At 32.4% G+C, this 21,374-nt stretch overlaps 1 protein-coding gene across 8 annotated transcripts in view; it reads left to right on the forward strand.

Annotated features, from left to right (window-relative positions):
* LOC123693445 (tropomodulin-1) overlaps nucleotides 1-21,374 on the forward strand; it is a 66,599-nt gene that overhangs the window by 22,871 nt on the left and 22,354 nt on the right. The window lies entirely within an intron of this gene.

Here is a 21,374-nt window from a genome sequence, read left to right on the forward strand (position 1 = left end):
GAAAATTTTGTGGCAATGTCTTTTGTCTCTACTTCTATTTACCTCCCAAAGGATTTCAAAAAAGTATAAAATCGTTAAGGAAAACACTAGAAGTATTAAAAACAGGAAACCTCTTGAACGCTTCCTTATTAGTGTCTCAGTTTTATGCGAAAAAGTTGGAAGTATAGTCAGTTTATCACTTCAAGAAACTGCAACTTAAATTAACCATTGTTCGACGAACACAAAAGTACAAAAGGCTATTCACATTCAGTAAATAACAATGTTACATTGTGTAATCATATACCTATCAGTGCACATTATTTCCAAGATACTAATAATTAAGAATATTAACCCCAGAATACCAGCTAATAGGCATGGGTTATGCCAGATGTTTAAAGATGAAAATTATGACTTTTTAATAACAAAATCCAAACCCAATAGCACATTAATAAGAATACATATTTGAAGACTCCTTAATCCTATTATACCGTTTAATAACCTTATACCTAATAAACTAATACTTAAAAAACACATAAGCACATGACGATGCACTTACAAAATAACCTAACTATACATATAGGGATACATCAGGATACGACATTAGGTACCTACTTCCATGATTGACGTAGGTAGAGAATGATAACTTCACCGAATTATCCATTAATAGAATGCTAAATTGTTTCAATTATTTTAGAACTGGTGTTAATTCTAGCCAGTTACCGAAACGGGGTTCTTAGAAAATCTAAGGAAAACAAAGCTTTGATTTATTGAGTTGTTCTACATTCTAAAAACACTGCAGTAACTCGACCAGCCTCGCGGGCGCAAATACATTACATTGTAAATACTCCATGAAATTATTGATTACATCTGTCCTGTACAAAATGAAAAGTACAAAACAAAACAATTAAGACAACTAAAATGTGTCTGTTATTAATGATTTTTCTTAAAAATAAATTTACGTGGTAAAAACATGTTGTTTTTTGTCATGACGAATAAATCTAAATCACGCTTCAAAGTTGACCTAGAAAATAGTTAATAAATTGACTAAAAGTACGATAGGGTCTTATAAGTTTACATTTATAATAGAACCTATCGCTATATGCGAATGTCTATTGATTTTTTTTAATATTTAACTGAAAATAGAAGCGAAGCTGTAAGCTTCAAGCTAGGAGCAAGATATAAAATGTAAAATACTATACTATACTACTAATAATGTTTTATGAAAATCTTGTGCCAATTACATTTGTACTTTTAATACAAAACGGGTAAGATACGGTAAACGTTCATATTTTCGGATAAAACAGGTGAGATAGCTAGACATGTAGGAGTTAAATTATACCTCTTTACCTGCCAAATCTAAAAATTCTGGAGAACAAAGAGCTGAATTTTTACACCTCCAGACACAAGTAAGTAGGTTGGGTGCGTACAATCAACGTAATACGTAGCAAATGGTGAGGAATGTCTCGTATATTTCTAGCATAGTTTCACCACAAATATAAACATTTTTGTCGTTTGAGGGCGTCAGAGCGTCGACCCCGACTGCAATTTGCCCCTTTCTGTGATTCGTACTTATTCATGGAAACAGTTTTAAACAAATTACCTACGTAGGCTACATTATGTTGAGCAGTTCGTAGATATGGCTTTAAAATATATCTATATATATATGCCGTTAATATTACCTATACAATGCTGCATTGATGTAAAATTAAATTATACCGTGTAAAAATTAAAAAGAAATGCTTTAAAAAGATGAAATTATGTATTATGTGACCGATCCTCGATAAGTATACAGTTTGAATTATAATGTCTTTTCAAAGGCGGTCAAAATCGAGTCTAAAGTCAGTGACATACGAATACCTATATCTACAGGTGAAACTAATAAAGGCGACTACACCACCGAAACTAGCGCCCCCCCAACATTTTATTTTTTTACTCCTAAACCAGATCAAATTTAAAAAATGTAGCTCGGTACTTTGCTAGTATATTACTTGTAGTATTTTTGGTATTACTTTTCATTATTTTGCATTCGGTAAATTAGGAGAACTTTTGATTACCGCCAAAAGTGGCCACTTTTGGCGGTAATCAAAAGTTCTCTAGAATAATGAACAGTTAGAATAGTGAAAAGTAATACCAAAAATACTACAAGTAATATACTAGCAAAGTACCGAGCTAGAATTTTTAAATTTAATCTGGTTAAGAAGTAAAAAAATAAAATGTTCGGTGGCGCTAGTTTCGGTGGTGTAGGCCTCTAACAGAATGAAATGGAATTGTAACTACGAGTTTTTTCAACCAAAACAAATGACTCATATTGCTGATCCCGTTAATATGTGCAATTAAAAAAATGGTCTTGAAATAAGGGCTCACGTGTTGTATAAACTTTTTATGGAATAAGATAAGCAAGCATATGGCGTTACTTGTGTTGATACAATCTCTTCGTGTTGCACTTACTAGTATACATACTTTATGCATTTATTTTTCTTCTCCCGATATCTTGCTTATTAACCCTATTTGGAAAGGCTTCAAAATTGCCCATCATTTCATCATATAGTACTAGATAATTTATGGTAGACGAATTATTACGATTCGTATTAATATGTGATAGAAAAATCAGGTATAAGGTCTCCATTTACATTATAATCCTATCATGAACAATGAACATTGATAAATGAATCTTTGCCAATTTGAAATTGTGTTTATATCCAAACAAAGGACTGTTGGTTTTACAATCTTCATAAAGCCACATTATTCTCATAGTGTGGCATTTTATAGTTATCCAAGCTCTTCCAAGTAATGTTGAAATATAAAGAATTCATTACGTCGTTAAAATACAATTATGCGACATAAAATTAGACTGTGCATACTTTAGTTTATTTACAACCTTGAGGAGGTGAATCTCTCTAACAATAATCAACGTACTGCGATAAAAAGCAAGGACTTTTTACAAAATATTATACTTAAGGAAAAAGTCTTTATTTAAGTTTTATACAATATTTTCAAATGTAAATGATTCAAATATGAACCATCATCATCATCAGCCCATATACGTTCCCACTGCTGGGACACGGGCCTCCTATGAGGGTACAGGCCATAATCCACCGCGCTGGCCAAGTGCGTGTTGGCGGATAAATATGTACCACATATCGTAGCAATACACGCTTATCAACGCTGTAGCCATGAAAAATTGATTTGCAATATGCATTGATAACGTTTAATCTATACGTTACCCATAAATAAAACTCAGTTCTATAGAAGATAAACTAGGTAGGTAGTCAAAGGTCTCAGTAGTTATTTGCTTTAATAAGACTTCTTACACCTACTGTTCTTGTTAACACACTTACCGACCTACGATACAGTAATAACAACTTATTTACTGTTATGTCTTGCTCCTCATTTCCACGCGTGTCTGAGCTCTAACTCAATGAATACATTATAACAATTTAAGTTTCTTATAATAATACTATCACTACCATTTATAACATATTCAGGGTGTCCCACTATTGGTATACTAAGCACGAAGGAACTTGTAGTTTTGCATACACTGATCATGAAAAAAAATACAACAAAATTACGTCAAAAAATTTTTGCTAATTTTTTCCTGGAAATCCATGTTTTTTTCTCTAGCTTCGCGCAGCCGGCATATATCGCTTCGCTGATTTGAGCATTTTGTCTATGAAAACATAATCTTAAACGATAGCTCACGTGCTGATGGCAAAGCTGGGCGGGTTGCTTGTTATGGGTGTACACATAGAGTTTTAAGACTTTATCTACTTATTTGAAAAAAAATACGTCTGGAATTTTATAATTATTTTTTACGTACTCATCGTATGCAACACTATAACCTACTTTGAGCTTAGTATATCTACCAACAGTGGGACACCCTGTATGTTCTAAACCGTTCCATCTGCTTGATCTCGTTAAGATAATTAAACATTTACGAATTCAAAACGTATTTCAAGCACCTACTAAATAATAGTAGTAATATGTTGACTTCTAAATAAAATTGACTGAATCTAATGTGTTAGTATGATTATAATGTGAATTTAGAAACGTTTCTGCAAATAGTAACATTAGGGTGAAGAAATAACGTATGTAGAGACAAAAAATAGAGAACACTGCACTGCACTACAACATTTTGTAGTGCAGTGTGTTGTTTGTGTTGTGTTTTGTTGCTTATGCATGATATGTACCATAGTATTATCACAATTCACACCCCGGACACTCCATACAAAATTATCGTTTTGACAGTCACAGTGTAGAGACTGCAAATGTGTGTGTTAACGCTTTATGGTTGGCACATTTGTGACTAGCGTAAAAAAAATTCGCGTTTTTCTGATGAAATACATCCGTAAACAGCACAATATCTAACCATTTTCTACGAAAAACGATTATCACAAATCAAAAAAATCTTCGTTGCGTATCGTCCTTGCAGACAAATGCGGACCATTTTCAGGCTGATCGTGCGGGGTGAGGTAAGTGTTTAATTTTGGCGGGAGGCGGAGAGTGTCCGTTCTGTAGCGTTTAGCTACTATATTATGTAATCTGTGGTATTATCTTTATACTATCATGATACGTTCATCATATTCATAACTAGACAATTAATACTAATATTATAAATGCGAAAGTAACTCTGTCTGTCTGTCCGTTACTCAATCACGCCTAAACTACTGAACAAAATTTCATGAAATTTGGTATGGAGATATTTTGATACCCGAGAAAGGACATAGGCTATTTTTTATCCCGGGAAAATGACGCAATCCCGGAAATCCCACGGGAATGGGAACTATGCGCGTTTTTCTTTGACTGCGCGAACGAAGCCGCGGGCGGAAACCTAGATAATTATATGTCTTTGTAAAATATAGATATATAGGAAACTCTTTCATGGTATTAAAATATAATTCTTTGGAACCAATGGGGAAGTGGCGCTAATTTTTAAATCTTGGCACAGTTTGACACCCGCTTTGGCTTAAGTGCTGATTTACACAGGGTCAGTAACTGACTACAAATTCGAGGCAAATCAGTGTTGACCCGAAAAAAAACCCTGTGTAAACAGATTTGAAGTCAGTACAGAGGCTTGAAGTCTATGTAAACAGTTTAAAGTCAGTCGCGGCGCCGAATTTCGGACTTGTCTACTGACCCTGTGTAAATCAGCACTAACACTCGTGAGAAATAATTATGATAATGTATTGTCAATAAAATATTATTGAGATCCCATATGCTAACATTTCTACTATCAGCAATAACTAGGTACTATGATGGTCAAAAAACAAAGCTATTTATTCTATCAAATCATCATAATATACCTAATCTACACTAATATTATAAAGCTGAAGAGTTTGTTTATTTGTTTGTTTGAACGCGCTAATCTCAAGAACTACTGGTTCGATTTGAAAAATTCTTTCGGTGTTGGATAGTCCATTAATCGAGGAAGGCTATACGGCATAGGCTACATAATATCATCAGCATCATGCTAAGATCAACAAAAGCAGAGCCACGCGGGAGAAACCGCGGAGCGCAGCTGGTCCATCATATATCTAGAGACTCTATTGTGCGTCTTCTGTTTTGTCCAATTCCATTAGCCCCTGAAAATGATTGCATTGATAAACTTTTATTTGAAGATATGTACTTTCAATATAAACTCGTTAATTTATCGATGCAATTATGTACTTTAAAATGTGGACAACAAAGACGAATTTTATATACAATCTTGCCATCTTTCTGGTTCAGTGTACTCATAAAATTTCGTCAGACTGGACGAGCGCGTTGACAGCCCACGAAAGCGCTAATTGCTTGCGACAAACAAACTAAATACGTTATTATGTGCGAGCCAAAGAGAATCATTTGTATGGTAAAAACTTCAATTTTTGTAATTATTTTTAGGTATAAAAAATTTGGACGCTATTTGTAAACAATGCAATTTAAACGAAATAAAAATAAAATTTTAAATTAGGTTATCTGCTGAAAGAAATTTATGATAAAATTTTTAGGATAGATGTAAACTGCACTGTATACTATTTCAGAATAGTAATTTGCATTTTTAACACAATTAGTTACTTAGTTAACTACTTCAAAAATTGTTCTCGAGTGTTTTTTAGTGGTTTGAGAAATAGCCCAGATTAATACGGTGTGGGGTAACCTAACTGTATTCTGTATATTACAAATAAGTTCTGAGTAGAATATTTAAAACTCCTTTGTCTGAGCTCTTAGTTCTAAAGAAGGTACTATGATTATGATAGTGAAGGTACTATATATTTGTGAGTGGAGACGTTATTGTGAAGTCTCTTTAAATATTGTCTTACATAAGTCATCAAATTTTAACAAAGTTGTAAATAAAGGTTTGTAACCTAGATCAGTAAGAAGGGAATTATTTTTTATTGCCTAAGAAAGAATTAGTAAAAAAATGGGTTTTCGTTTGATTAATAATTCGCTTTGTTGTGAGACCATCGAAGGATGACGTCGAAATGTACAAAAAATTTAGAAGTCAATAAATTTCTTCGCACATTCTATCACACTGACGGGGTTCAATATAACAAAGTGTAGAAAAACAATAGAAAATATATAGGTGTTAGATTTGTATAGCTGTCTTCACGCAAAAAAGTACTCTCTGTAGAGTCAACAAAGTTTAAAATCGCTGTACAATGTTCTTTAGATACAACGTTATAGTATGACTCCAGGTTGATTCGAAAATAGCACGGGCGGCTTCGCCCCGCGAGATAGGTACATTTTTGGAAGTCAAATAAAAAGTATGCTCTAAAAATAGACCAAATGCAAGGTTAGATAAATAAAAAGAGTTGACGGAAAACCTACGTTAGGAAAATCTTTCGGCTCATAGAGGAGATAGGTACCTTTCATATATAGGTAATATGCAGGAAATGCATTTTCTTAATCATATTTTGGTACACCTGTAATGGTTTAATTAATTTAAAAAAGGGACAATAATAATTATTTAAAAAGAAAGTTTAAAAATCGCGTCACTATAATCAATCCTGTATATTGTTGCAGGTGTGTATATATTGGTATCCACCTCTAGCATAAAAATTTATGATTAAAAATGCTTGCATGCAAAATGATTGTTCCATCGTTACAATATTAATAAGTCCAATTACCTTCATATTAAAAAATGTGCCACTGTATAAAATTAAAATGTCCTACCAACATCATCATTATATTGCAGTATCCTTACAAATAAAAATCGCAGTCGCAAGGAATAATAATTTTAATACGTTATTTTGCATACAACCCTTTATCCTTACATTTATATCGATTTCCCGTTCTGCTGCGTCAAATGAAACGAGCAAGTCGACGCACAACCACAAATCCGCGGCTAAATCTGCCTCAGAACATCAACATTACCATTATAATGTACTAAAGCCGTGCACAAACACGATCGAGTACACACATGACGCCAATGCTGCTATTAAATTAATAACAGTTATGTTTATCAAATAAAACACGCATGTTTTAAATACGGTGACATTCTAAGGGCCGAGGTAAGGAAAATTTGGCTGATTGGAGATACATGTCATCATAAATACTCGTTATTTTATTTATATAACAAAACCTTTTATTTTGTAATCTAAGATACAAACAACTAGCTTTCCACCCGCGGCATCGCCCGCGTATTCAAAGAAAAACCCGCATAGTTCCCGTTCCCGTGGGATTCGGTATAGTTCTGCGGGATTTCCGTAATAAAACCTATCCTATGTCCCGGGGTAAAAAGTAGCCTATGTCCTTTCTCGGGTATCAAAATATCTCTATACCAAATTTCATGCAAATTGGTTCAATAGTTAAGGCGTGATCGAGTAACAGACAGACAGACGATTACTTTCGCATTTATAATATTAAATATATAAATACTTAGTAGGTATATGGATTAGTGACAAGTATTTAGGTTGCATGAAAGGACGACATATTTCATGGAAAAATATTTTAATACAGCCTATATTATAATAAAGCTCTATAATCTATATTGTAGAGCTCCTGCGATTAACATTTTTCTACAAATGGTTTTAACTTTTAACCCATTAAAATATACCTACATACAGAACAATTGGAATAAGACATACCAAAGAAAATTGATTTATAGTTGTAAGAACTATGTAACTATTTATTAATTTACATTTAACATAAATTAAAAGAACTACCTACGATCCTAACAAAAAATTCCGATTGTTATCGCTTTAAAAATTATTAATTTTCATATCATGTCAAATCCATGTTGCCAAATCCATAATGCCTTTTCCGTTTTTCACATACATAATGTTTCATATTTTATCTATCTCGAGGGCACTTTCACCGGCAGTTAGCTTATCTTATAAGGAATTACATGCTAACTTAAATACATTTAAATGTTCAAATTATATAATTCGAACGTACTCGCACAAAACTCTATACATTAACGTTATCCAAAAGATTAATTGTATCATGACTATTTATGATTTTATTTGTTTGCTGTATTTTTTCGTTTTAGGGTGATTTTTCACCAATAATATGCGAGGAATGTGTTTGTAAATAACCAATTGGTTAATTGGTTAAGCGATACAATTGTATCGCTTCAAACGCTAAACGCTTCAGACTTCAAACTAAATGATGCGTTATGATTGGTTCTTTACAAACACATTCCTCGCTACACATCCTCGCACATTATTTGTGGAAAAGCACCATTACGAGGGCATAGCTGCACTGACTTTGATCTCATTTATCAGTACATATTTGACAACTAATAACAAATGAAAAATGCGACTCATGTTAGTTTAAAAATCGAATAATAAATAATAACAGTGTTTATTCATCGAATATATCTTGTTGTATTTGAGGTATAAATCAATAAGTCACAAAGTGTAGTCCAGATATTTTGGGAAATACGAGTCGACGCTTGCCCTAGACAACCACTGACCTCGAATTTAGGTCTATGCTCCCACTTCTTTTACAACACACGTATTTCAGCTAGAAATGAAAGATTTGTCGACACTCCTGAGAATTATACGTAGGTCTACCAATATGTGACTAGATAATAATATTATATTTTATGTTGTAACTTTTTATCTCAAAATTAATGGCACCTTCTAGTCTACTTTTAATGAATTTGACATGCAAATTGAAAATCGCAAACCGTTCGAAAATTAATCTCACTTACTGACTATTTCTGATTCTGACTTAATATTTTTTTACTCTGTGGATCAATCATTTTTGTATAAAATAGCAATTAGTTTTGAGTAAAGATTATTATAATATAGTCGCATAAATGTATAATACATAACAATAACCGTTTCATATTAATAACTTAGCAAGTCGCGCAATCTCTCATTTCACGCATCAAACGCACGAACATGGCAACTGTCACAAATACATACTTACTCTAAACGTCTGCATTTTATACGATTGCTATTGAGAAATAATGATGAAATATTTACATCAAGATGAAAACTTTGATCTAGACTTTTATTGTTATAAATTAATGTAGAATCTGTCGCGGCATATACATGTACGTGGTGTTAGGAAATGACTCAAATATTTATTAATTCTGACTGTGGGCGGAGGTCGGCCTTGGGTCGACCATCGCGGAATGTCCACTATCCACATTATCTGTTCCTATTTGCCCTATTTATATTCATACATTGAGCATAAAAATAATTTACACTGATACCCAAATATCTGTTATATTGTGAATCAAATCTTCCAAACAATCATGTATTTTATGTTCTATTTCTAAACACTAAATTTAACTACGAACACAAAAATAAGTTTATGCGGTTTTTTGTATGCCAAGAATACCTTTGTTTACCAAGACAACATGTTTCTCATGATGGAAATATTTTGTTCAAAAAACATGGGTTACAACTACCTTTATAATAAGGTGAACGCAGTAACTATTTAGTAATTAGTGGTATTAGTTGCTTTAATTTTTGCTTTATATTATTATGTTAAATATTTTCAACCTTACAAGTATGGGAAATTACTTCCATTATAATTTAACCTGTAACAGAACATTGTTGTAATCGGTCATTAAAGAAAATTCTAGGTACCTTTTCATATTGTTTGTGTATTAATTCAAAAGGTTATACCGATATAATATTACGCAATAATGCCAACGACAAAATAATAATATGAATCAATTCAACGCTCAACTAAATATAAATGAGAATAAAATAGAATAGTTTACAACTAACACCTCACTAAGTAACATAGCAGCATTGAACCATTACAAGTTCATTTTAATAGAATAATGATAGTAATAAAGATAGGTCATCTATATTATGTTGCTTGACGATTCATTGATATTTATTATGGTTGCTATTAGAGTAAACGATTTTCTAATATTTGTAAACGACGCCTAATCTCGTTTTAAGTGACTTCAATTAAATGATTGAGATTTTTTTTTTCACCTAATATAATGAACCTAACTACTTAGGGTATCATTATTGAAAATTACGATCTAGCCTTATACTATAGGCTAATGAGTAATATAAATCTAACTTAATTTGCTAGGTAAAGTATGTCTAAGAACGTGTCCATTAACACTTTTCTTAATGTCTCTATTAAGGCGAAGACACTTCGTTCATGTGTTCTTTATGAATAGCACTCACTATATTACACTAACACTTCACTAAACTAACTCAAAAGGTTTTGTCCTTTTCAGTCTTCTCACTATGTCCGTGTTGTCAAGGAGCTGGATAGCCTCGACGTTCACATGGTGATGAAGTCTGCGTTCGTGAGCCTCAGCGTTCTTTTTAATTATGTCCGTGACGAGATCTACTTTCAGGTCCCGATGTAGGTCGTCATTTCTAATGTACCAGGGAGCGTTTACGATCTCCCTGAGTACTTTATTTTGAAACCGTATTTTGAAACAAATGATTGAGATGATGATCTTTCTTTTGAAAATTGTTTACTTCTGTTCCATGTTTACAAACCTGGTCTAGCAAATATATATTTTATTTTATTTTATTAGAATAAGCATTTATAGCATTCTGTCGCAACTAGTTGCTAAATAGAATCAGTATTATTAAAACCTTGCACATTTCCAACAAAAAATAAATAAATCTAAGGCTTAGTAGGTAGGTAGTGGTACTATTAGATAGCTACAAACCTAGGTACCCATTTAAACAAGAATTTTATCAAACTCGTAAACGTTAAAACTACGTATTTCTTGTTAAGTAGTATACGGTTTCAGAATCAGGAATTTAATTAATATTAGTCTCAGAACTATTTGGTCGAAAACAACACATTTATGAAGTTTAAATAATCGAACAAAATTATAGTAAGAAATTTTATTATAACGCAACGCTACCACAGAATATAATATATTTTAGGGGAGGAGTTATGAGTCAAATCTCATCTAATTGAAAAAAACAACCTCACGTAATTTATGGACGCTCCCTTAGTTTGGATAGAGCATGGTGATAAAAAAGTAAATCAAATCAAAATCAAATCATCTAAGTACTTACATAATATTATAAAAATAAATTACACAAAAATATCGATTTTTCCATCAACAATGCATGGGCATGGCAAAAAATATAATATGAGAGAGATTTGAGTACACTATGTTTTGTCGCACAAATTGTGATTGGCTTTTTTGAATCTTTTTTGTCCATTTGAATGAAACCAGACATTGTAACGGAACGTTACTGAATCACGAAACACAAAAAACTTAAGTTCCCCGTTATTTATTATAGGCGAACGATAGTAATTACCTGAAATAAATTTATAAATATCAGAATATTGTGTTTTTGCCAATTCTAATTACTTAGGTAGGTACCTACTTCGAATTATTTTTGCGTAGAAAACACACATTATTTTTTGCTGCGTTGTGCTACGTATTTTTACCTAGTTTTTAAGGCTTTAACATAGTTAGTCTTCAGATAAAAAAATAACTATTATTATATTAATAACATTACATAATTAGAATATCTTCAGCATCAGTGTTGGCACAAATATTAAAATTGTTTTTTTTTACTTATAGTACTTAATCGTAATTACTCGGGCAACGCTAGCACGAAGTACCTATGCTTAATTTGTAATTCAATAAACCCATGATAATACCATAATATGATAATATCCCTAGAAAAGTCCGATAAAATATTAGGTATGCCGGGCGCATATGCGTATATATGTATAGGCGCGGGCGATAAAACACGTTTAGATAATATAATATGCAAATTGATAATGTAAGAATTGCATAATATCTTACTCTAGATTTAAATAATATATACTAGTATATATTTAATTTATTAAATTATTATACCTACTATGTGATTTTATTAAAATCATTCTAATTTTTTTAACGGTGGTTAAACCTAATAGCCGTTTGAAACCGGCATACATAGCAGGAAGTGAAAATATATAATTTAATGTGTAGTTAATTATATAGGTATATCTATGATTGTACCTATTTAATACGACCTACCATTTAGCCGGTCATAATAAATTGCATGTCTTTGAGCTTATGTGTTGCATGAATTGGGTCACTCTTGACCTGGCATAATCTCCAACAACTCTACAACATTTTAAGCACCCGTCATAAAAAGACCATGGGGCAAATTGATATCAAAAAAATAGGTAACATAAAACATTGTGATCTGGAATAAGAGCTCATGATTATACATCTAGAGCTCAAACTAAGGCAATAAAAATTTTATTATGCAGTATGCAGTATCAAGCTTCTAGATAGCAATGCATGTACAAGAAGTATAATGATAAAGAGGTTTGAACTATTATTTTTGGCTGAAAAATTACTAAAAATAATTGCAATAGTGCCTTTTTTACTTAAGAAACCAATTATCAAATATTTAAAATGTTAAAACTTGTTAGTTTGTCCTACATTTTTGCAATATCTAACGGCCTTTTAAGTTTATCGAAAAACTTGTTTCAATGGTCGTATTGCGTGTTAAAAAATTATTTCACGGAAATTTTAAATGTATGTGCACATTGCAATTTCCAATCTAGTTTTTCTATTTAAAGGCGTAGAATTATATTATGAATACCTACGTCGATTTTGTTCCACTTGCATGCAAGTATGTAAAATATAGTTTGAACTTTGATAAGATTGGCTACTCATGCTTTGATTGCTTACAGCCATTATGTATAAAACCTAAAGCCACATAGTATATAAATATATGGGGTAGTACTAAAATTGAATAGAATTCCTTATACATAACTACTTCCGGGAAATCGGATGTAAAGAGAATTGTTATATTCAATGACTTTTGTATTTTGAGATATCTTTTCTCCGCAAAACGACACGGTCTTAGCCATAATTTGCATTTATATATAGATAATCACGTAATGCGATTCATGCATAACTCGAGTATTAGCAGAACTGTAATAAGCATAATTATTGTTAATTATAATTTTCTGCGACTTATACACTTGGGAAAGACGCAAGAGTTAATCCTGTTATCCCATTAGTTTTCTTAGGTGTATTGTAATTATGCGAGTCTTTCTTAGCGTAAATAACAACAACGCAGTTTATTTCGAGTGACGAATTGTGTTTAAAAAACAACATAAAGCAGTTTGCTATTAATACCACAGAATATACCTAATAGTTGCCACCGCTACTAATACTATAAATGCGAAAGTTTGTGAGGATGTATGGAACTGTTTATTACACTTTCGCTGCATTTACATCATGAGCGAATGCTTAGAGCTAGCGCGCAAGAGCAACTTTTGTCTCCGCAACTATTTTGTCTCTCCCATCATCTATATGGGGAGTTGCGTCGCTACGTGCGCCCACTTTCTTACTAGCCCATAGAGTTGATGGGAGAGACAAAATAGTTGCGGATACAAAAGTTGCTCTTGCGCGCTAGCTCTTATTCTAAACCCTTTATTATGTCAAATTCAAAGTTTAAACAGGTGACTGAATACGAGTTTTCGTTTACACGAAAAGATCACGAAGTAATGGTCTTGCTCTATGTTCGTTTGATATACTTAAGTGCATCGTTTCACGAAAAAACTACTGACGGATTTGGATTAATTTTAACAGTCATATTATTACATCATAAAACACATGAGCTCTATATTTCTAGGTATAGACAGTGATTTTGCGGGTGTTTAAATATCTCGAAACTGCTAATAGATGAATTAAACTGGTTAATGTGTCTCCCACTGGTTAATGTGTCTCCCACTGGTTAATGTGTCTCCCACTATTACACGCGAAGACGTTAAGGATGTCGTACAGGAGGTTTTAAAGGATACCTTAAATAATTTGTTCGCAAAAATGAATGATAACATTGTGAACGCAATTAATAATGAATTAAAACCTCTAAAGGATGAAATTACGGCTCTTAAGAATTCTATGATGTTTATTAGTGATCAATACGAAGACATTAAGAGGAATTATGACGCGTCTCAATTAAAAATTTCCGCTCTTGAGAAAGAAAATGATGGCTTGGTACATACAGTTTCTAGTCTTGAGCATCGTTGTAACCAAATAGAACAACAGCTTCGTCAGAATAACATAGAGATACAATGTATACCCGAAAATAAGAATGAGAACTTATTGCATATTATTAAAAACCTTGGTAATGTTGTTGGCTGCCCCTTAGAAGATCAAAGCATAATTCATTGTACCCGTATCTCAAAGATTAACAAGACTAGTCCCCGTCCTAGATCTGTTATTGTACAATTGTCATCTACAAGACTTCGTGATCAAGTCATAGCTGCGGTTCAAAATTATAATAAAAAGCATGATAAAAATAGAATAAACAGCGGCCTTATTGGGGTTTCAGGAAATCCATCAACTATATACGTTAGTGAACATTTATCACCATTCTATAAAGGATTACACGCAGCAGCTCGTCTAAGAGCCAGAGAAAAGGGATACAAGTTTGTCTGGATACGGGGTGGACGTATTTTTATGAGGAAGAATGAGGAAGCCCCATATATTCTAGTCCAGAACTTTAATGTTTTAGATAAGTTAGACTAAGAACGAGTATATATATTTTTCTTTCTTTTCTTTTTTGATTGATGTATGTGGTTTGTTTTCATTTAAATTTGGTACGCTAAATCTGTATTATCAAAATACTAGGGGCTTACGAACTAAAACCCACGAATTTTTCAGACAATTGGCATGCTCTAATTATGACTTAATTATACTTACAGAGACCTGGTTAAATGATAATATCAAAAGTAGTGAGCTTTTTGACGACCGTTATATTGTATATCGAAGGGATAGGTGCGATTCCAGTTTCTCATCAAAAAAGGATGGAGGTGGGGTACTTATTGCTGTTTCCTCAAAATTTACATCGAGACGTAAGCCTGAATGGGAAACTCAGCTTGAAGATCTCTGGGTTATACTGGACTGGCCTTTGTCACAATCTGTTCGTCATATTGCAATATGTGCCGTCTATTTACCTCCTCCGGTGGATCGTTCGAAACTGGAGCATTTCTTAGATAATTGTAATAGGTTACTTGAATTGTCGTATGGTCAGTTAATACTTGGAGACTTTAATCTGGGTCATATTAAATGGGACTTAGTTGGAACGAATGAATACATTGCTCCCAACCATTGTCAAATTTTAGTCGACTTCTTATTTCTAAACCATTTAAAGCAGCACAACAATGTCCTTAACTCAACAAATAGAATTTTGGATTTAGTAATCTCTAATAACGTGCCCCTTTGCAGTGTCGTTGAGTCTGTGTCTCCACTGTGTAACCTTGATAAGTATCATCCTCCTCTTGATATAGTAATAACTAATAAAATTGAAGCGAAACTCCCTTATAATAGGTTAGCTTGTAAATTCAATTTCTTTAAAGCAGATTACGAGTCTATTAACAACGATCTTAGCAATTGTAATTGGAATGAACTGTTTTGCGACCTTGATAGCGTAGACTCAATGTTAGATATTTTATATGCTAAGATTAGGAATACTATTCATAAATATGTGCCTAAAATTAAGCCCAAAAATAATAAATATCCTCCTTGGTTCAATAATAATCTTAAAAAAATGTTGAAGGAGAAGTTTAAACTAAGACAGCGTTATAGGAAGTACAACAATCCTAGAGATAAAATTGAACTGCATATAATAAGCACTAGGTGTTCTAAAACTGCAAATAACTGCTATAATCTATATATTAGGTCTGTGGAAGATAAAATTCATTCTAACCCCAAGTACTTTTGGTCATATATTAAGTCCAAACGAGGTGGTAATGGGGCATACCCACCTACTATGTCTCTAGGTGATGAAACCTCCTCGGATAGTGTTCGAGTATGCGAGCTTTTCTCCAATTATTTTGGATCTGTGTATTCGAAGAGGGGTCCCAATCCTGAAGAACAGCAGCCATCAACTATAATTTCCGATAATAACGACCTTCTTCTGACGTTACCGCATATTGAGTATGGGCCTCTTTTAAAAAAACTCAAGGCTATCGATGTTTATAAGGGCGCTGGACCGGATGGCATACATCCAAAGTTCATTGTTGCTTGCGCAGAAAATCTGGTTCAGCCTCTTTTAAAAATCTTTAACTGTTCATTGAGTTCTGGTTTCTTCCCTACAGTCTGGAAACTGGCTAAGGTCATACCTATACATAAGTCTGGTCCAAAAGAACTAATAAATAATTATAGGCCCATATCAATTCTTTCCACCTTTGCCAAGATATTTGAGTCGTTCATTTGTCCATCTCTCACTAACCATTTCAAACAATTTCTCTCTTTTCATCAACATGGTTTTGTTCAGCATAGATCTACTATGACCAACTTGACAGAGTTTACCGAAACCATTACCCACGAGCTGGATTCGAATAAACAAATTGACACTATTTACGCTGACTTTAGCAAAGCTTTTGACAGGGTTCCACATCACATCTTGCTGCAAAAATTATGTGGATATGGACTCTCACCGTTGTTTTTGAAGTGGATAAATTCCTACCTAAGCGATCGTACATTCTTTGTCGCTATTAACGGGTTTGATGCTTCGCCACACAATGTTACCTCGGGAGTTCCTCAAGGTTCGCACCTTGGTCCTGTTCTTTTTAACTTCTTCGTTAATGACATTCCAGAAATATTAAAAAATTCTCGTTGTTTCATGTATGCTGATGACCTAAAGTTCTGTAGAGTTATTAATTGCTTTGAGGATGCTTTGAAACTACAACAAGACCTTGATAAGCTAGCCTTATGGTGCTGTAGCAATGGTATGGAATTGAACACTGAAAAATGCTTTTTTATCCGCTTTGTTAGAAAATCTAAAATTATTCCTTTTAAATATCAGATAAACAATAAGGTAATCCAGGAGAATTCTGTCACTAAAGACTTGGGAGTGCTATTTGATACCAAGCTAACTTTTAATAATCACCTTGAATATGTTACGAATCGTGCTTCAAAGATGTTGGGTTTTATTGTGAGAAACTCTAAAGGATTTCATAACATCAAAACTAAGATTATGTTATACAACAGTCTCGTACGTAGCATTTTTGAATACTGTTCGGTTGTCTGGAGACCACATTACGCGACTCACATTTTAAGACTTGAACGTATACAAAAGAAATTCTTATGGCACCTGAGTTTCTCTAGCAGGTTATCTCACAAAAGGATCACCTCTTACCAGAGGCGTTTGTCGCATTTTTGTCGACAGCGTGACAATAGTATTGTTAGTAAGTGTTAGTTAATAATTCAATTGAACTACGTAACAATTAGACTAGTCATAATTATAGAGCGTGACGTTACGTTACCACTTTTCAACTACCTGTTTCCAAAAACTTGTCTCGTACATATACTTACTCCTACAACTAAATAAAGGTTCATACATTTTTTTTAGCATTTGTCTTATTTTGTGTTTGTTTTTGGTGTACTACCATGTCCTACTGATATTAAAATGCGAAAGCTTGTGGTACTTGGCAGTGATGCCTACCAGAAAAACAAAAATTAGCTATAGAAATGCTTGGCTTTGTCCGCGGGTTCGTTGACACAAATAAAAAAACATGATAATAATTTAGCTGTTAGTGGTGATAAAGAGTGATGGGGTAAACACGGGGAGGAAAATATACTCAAAATCGTTCCTATTTTAGAACTTATTTGATAAAAACAACCTATGAGAAATTTCAATACGAAGGAATAAAGTAGTAAAAGAGCTGTTGTCTCCACTATGTGTTGATTCTGTGTGATTCATTCAAATTGCGTGGGAGTAAAGCAATAAATCAAAACAATAAACCTGTTTAGTTTTTTTTAAGGTTTCTCCTGATGGCAAGAATATTTAATCTTAATTTTTTTCGCTTTTATTATAATTTATTTTAGCGCAAAGTTGGTTTACTTATTTTAAAATAATCCTCGAAAATAAATAAAGTAGGTATGAAAAAATTAACAATATCACTATTTTTACAGGTTCTCTTTTTTTATTTCGCTACACTCATAAACGTATTTACGCAGTACGCACGTACTTGTAGATAATAAATATTCATTAGATCTAATGCTAGTGATAACAGTAAAACGCACACGTATGAATTAATGGGTTATTGTAAATTTGCCACAAAGTTAATTCGTCACGTTTTTAAAACTCCATACATTGAAAGTAAATTCGTCACATGCCTTAAAAAGTATGTGTAAGTTCGTCACAGGTATATTCGGGTTATTGTAAATTTGCCACAAGTAGTAAAGTACCGCCAGCAAGCAAGGCAAGTGAATTATACCTTTCAGCCTGCGATGAAACCAGCAATATAATGATTTACATTTTAATATTACAGTCATCATTCACATAAGGTAAATTCATCAATAACACAAGGTAAATTCAATATTGAGTCAAATTGATTTGCGCTTTTTAAAAGTTTGAAATGATTTTTTATGTATTAGAATTTTTATTTTTATGGAAAACCAAAGTTGACTTATAAAAATAATTAATGTGATTTTAACTGTGATTTATTAAGTGTCATGATCATGAAACGCGCTAGTCTGTTTGAGTTTTGATTTTTATTTGCTTTGTGTTTTTCTAATATTATAGGATATGATTTAAGTAAAGTAAGAGCAATATCTTTACTTGTTAAAATAAAAGAATAATATTTTATCCTTATTTTTATAGGATTGTTATAAATATTGTAGAGCTGCTTTTAGTTCATTGCATTTTAAAAATATTTATAGAGAGAACTGTGATTTTTACGATTACCTATGTAGAATAATATAGATGTTAAGTAATATTTTTTATAACTGTTGTATATTTTTAGAACATTCAGGGTGTAAGTGACAGTCTTTCGAAAACTTTGACCATGGACTCAGGTCATCTTTCTGAGCAACTTTCCCAAAGAAACCATATTGCGGAAATGAAAAAAAAAATCGGCTTCCCATACAAAATTTTCGAGTGAGATGCTAATTTTGTATGGGAGGTTGAAATGTTTTTTTCATTTCCACAATATGCTTTCTTTGAGAAAGTTGCTCAGAATGATTCCATGGTTAAAGTTTTCGGGAGGCTGTCCCTCACCCTGTAAGTATACAAAATAGGTGAAAAATATTTTATCCTTATTTTTATACGATTGTGATAAATATTATAGAGCCGCTCTCATTTCATTACATTTTAAAAATATTTATAGAGATAACTGTGATTTTTACCATTACCTATGTAGAATAATGTAGATGTTAAGTAATACGCTTTATAAATGCTGTGAATTTTTAGAACATATACAAAATAGATGTTCCTTGGTTTTTAGCAAAATTTATCTTTGTTATGCTTTTCCTTATGTTTTTACAAAGTCCATCGCCATCCAATTTGACTGTGATTTTTTTACATGTAAGGTTGAAAATCTAAAACTGATTAAGAAATAAACATTTTAAATTAATTTATTGTTTAATTTTTTTGCTATCTGTACTTAAATTGTCGATGTGACGAATTTACAATACTTGATATTAAATCGTGACGAATTAACTTTAAAAAAATAAAAGTGTGGCAAATTTACACATACTTTTTTAGGTGACGAATTAACTTTGTGGCAAATTTACAATAACCCGAATTACCGTTTACCGTTACGCTATTGAATATGATTATGAATCATGGTGTGTTTACCTTTATCTTGTTCTTTGGATACTATATGAGAAAGAACTACAAATCTACAAGTATTCACCAGCGCTAGGTTTACACAAATTTTCAGGGGAGGAAATACTCAATGTTTTAATTATATATTTACGTTCTTTACAAAAATATGCAATTAATCTTATTTAAGTATCATAATAATATAAAAACAAAAAAAGAACGATACAACTCTTGATACGTTGCGATTTAAAGTACCTAATTCGTGAAAAACTCCCGTGAGAGCATTTAACTTTAGTGAAATTAATTCGTTTAAAGTTGCGTTTAACTAATCTCGATATAATCTATAGTATTATAATATTATCTGTGGCATAATAAAAATAACTGCTACCTATACAAAATATTTGAACTAGGTAGGTATGTTCTGATCACTATAAACTCAAGTCAATTGATTTTTTCCGAAAGTACCTAGGTACGCGTTTCAGAAAAAACAATTACAATCGTGGCACTGGCAAAGACATAAAACTTCGCATTAGTTTGGAGGAAAGTAGTTTCGAGGTTGAATTGAAATCGTGGAAAACAGTAGCAACAAAAAATTGCAACAAAATTATAGAAAGTAACCAGATTTAACAGTAAAAGAAGTCAAGGTGAGACTCACTTATTTCAGACACTAAACCTGAATTACCTAGGTATCTACCAATCTGCTTGGATTACTAGGTACTAGGTAGGTACTTGACGAGGTACATATTTAATTTATATTTAGACATTTATGCCTCTCATCTTTAACCATAGATAAATGTAAATATTGTCTAATTGTTAAAATATGATATAGGTAGGCAATGACCTATATACCTAGGTAAGTATCATTATTTTCGTCTTTTTCTTAATAAACAAACAGTAAATATAAAAATAAAATACCTAGATATAATTATTATAATGTTTATCTTCCAACTATTATTAAAGTAGGTAATGTTAGTTTCATGTACTTAACTGCCTACTTACGCAATAAAAATATTTTATTGTGTTGTTTATTTGAATAATTTAAGCATTTGTAATATTTAAATAAGTATCTATAGTAGGTAAAATTAGATACATAAGAAGGAATAAATTGAATTAGTAGATATGTATGTTAATTTTCGTATGTATGTAGTTAGTTATTCCTAGCTTTGTTACCAGTTACGTCGTAAATACCTAAGTATCGTGATAACATTTACATAATGATCACGATTATTCCAGCCCACGTTCGAGTCTGAAAAGCAAATTGAAGGAAAAACTCGATCGTGCAAACCCACCATAAAAGGTAACTCGATTAGTCGATTAATCGAGTGAAATTATTTGCAGCATGACCGGTAAACAGGCTTCGCTTGTCCAGTATCCATTACCATCAATCTTGACGCGAGATTCGAGAGAAAGTCGACATAACCATGTGAATTCACAAACAGTTTAAACTTAATG

Source organism: Colias croceus, chromosome 7 (genome assembly GCF_905220415.1).
Source record: "Colias croceus chromosome 7, ilColCroc2.1".
In the NCBI taxonomy this organism is placed as follows: domain Eukaryota; kingdom Metazoa; phylum Arthropoda; class Insecta; order Lepidoptera; family Pieridae; genus Colias; species Colias croceus.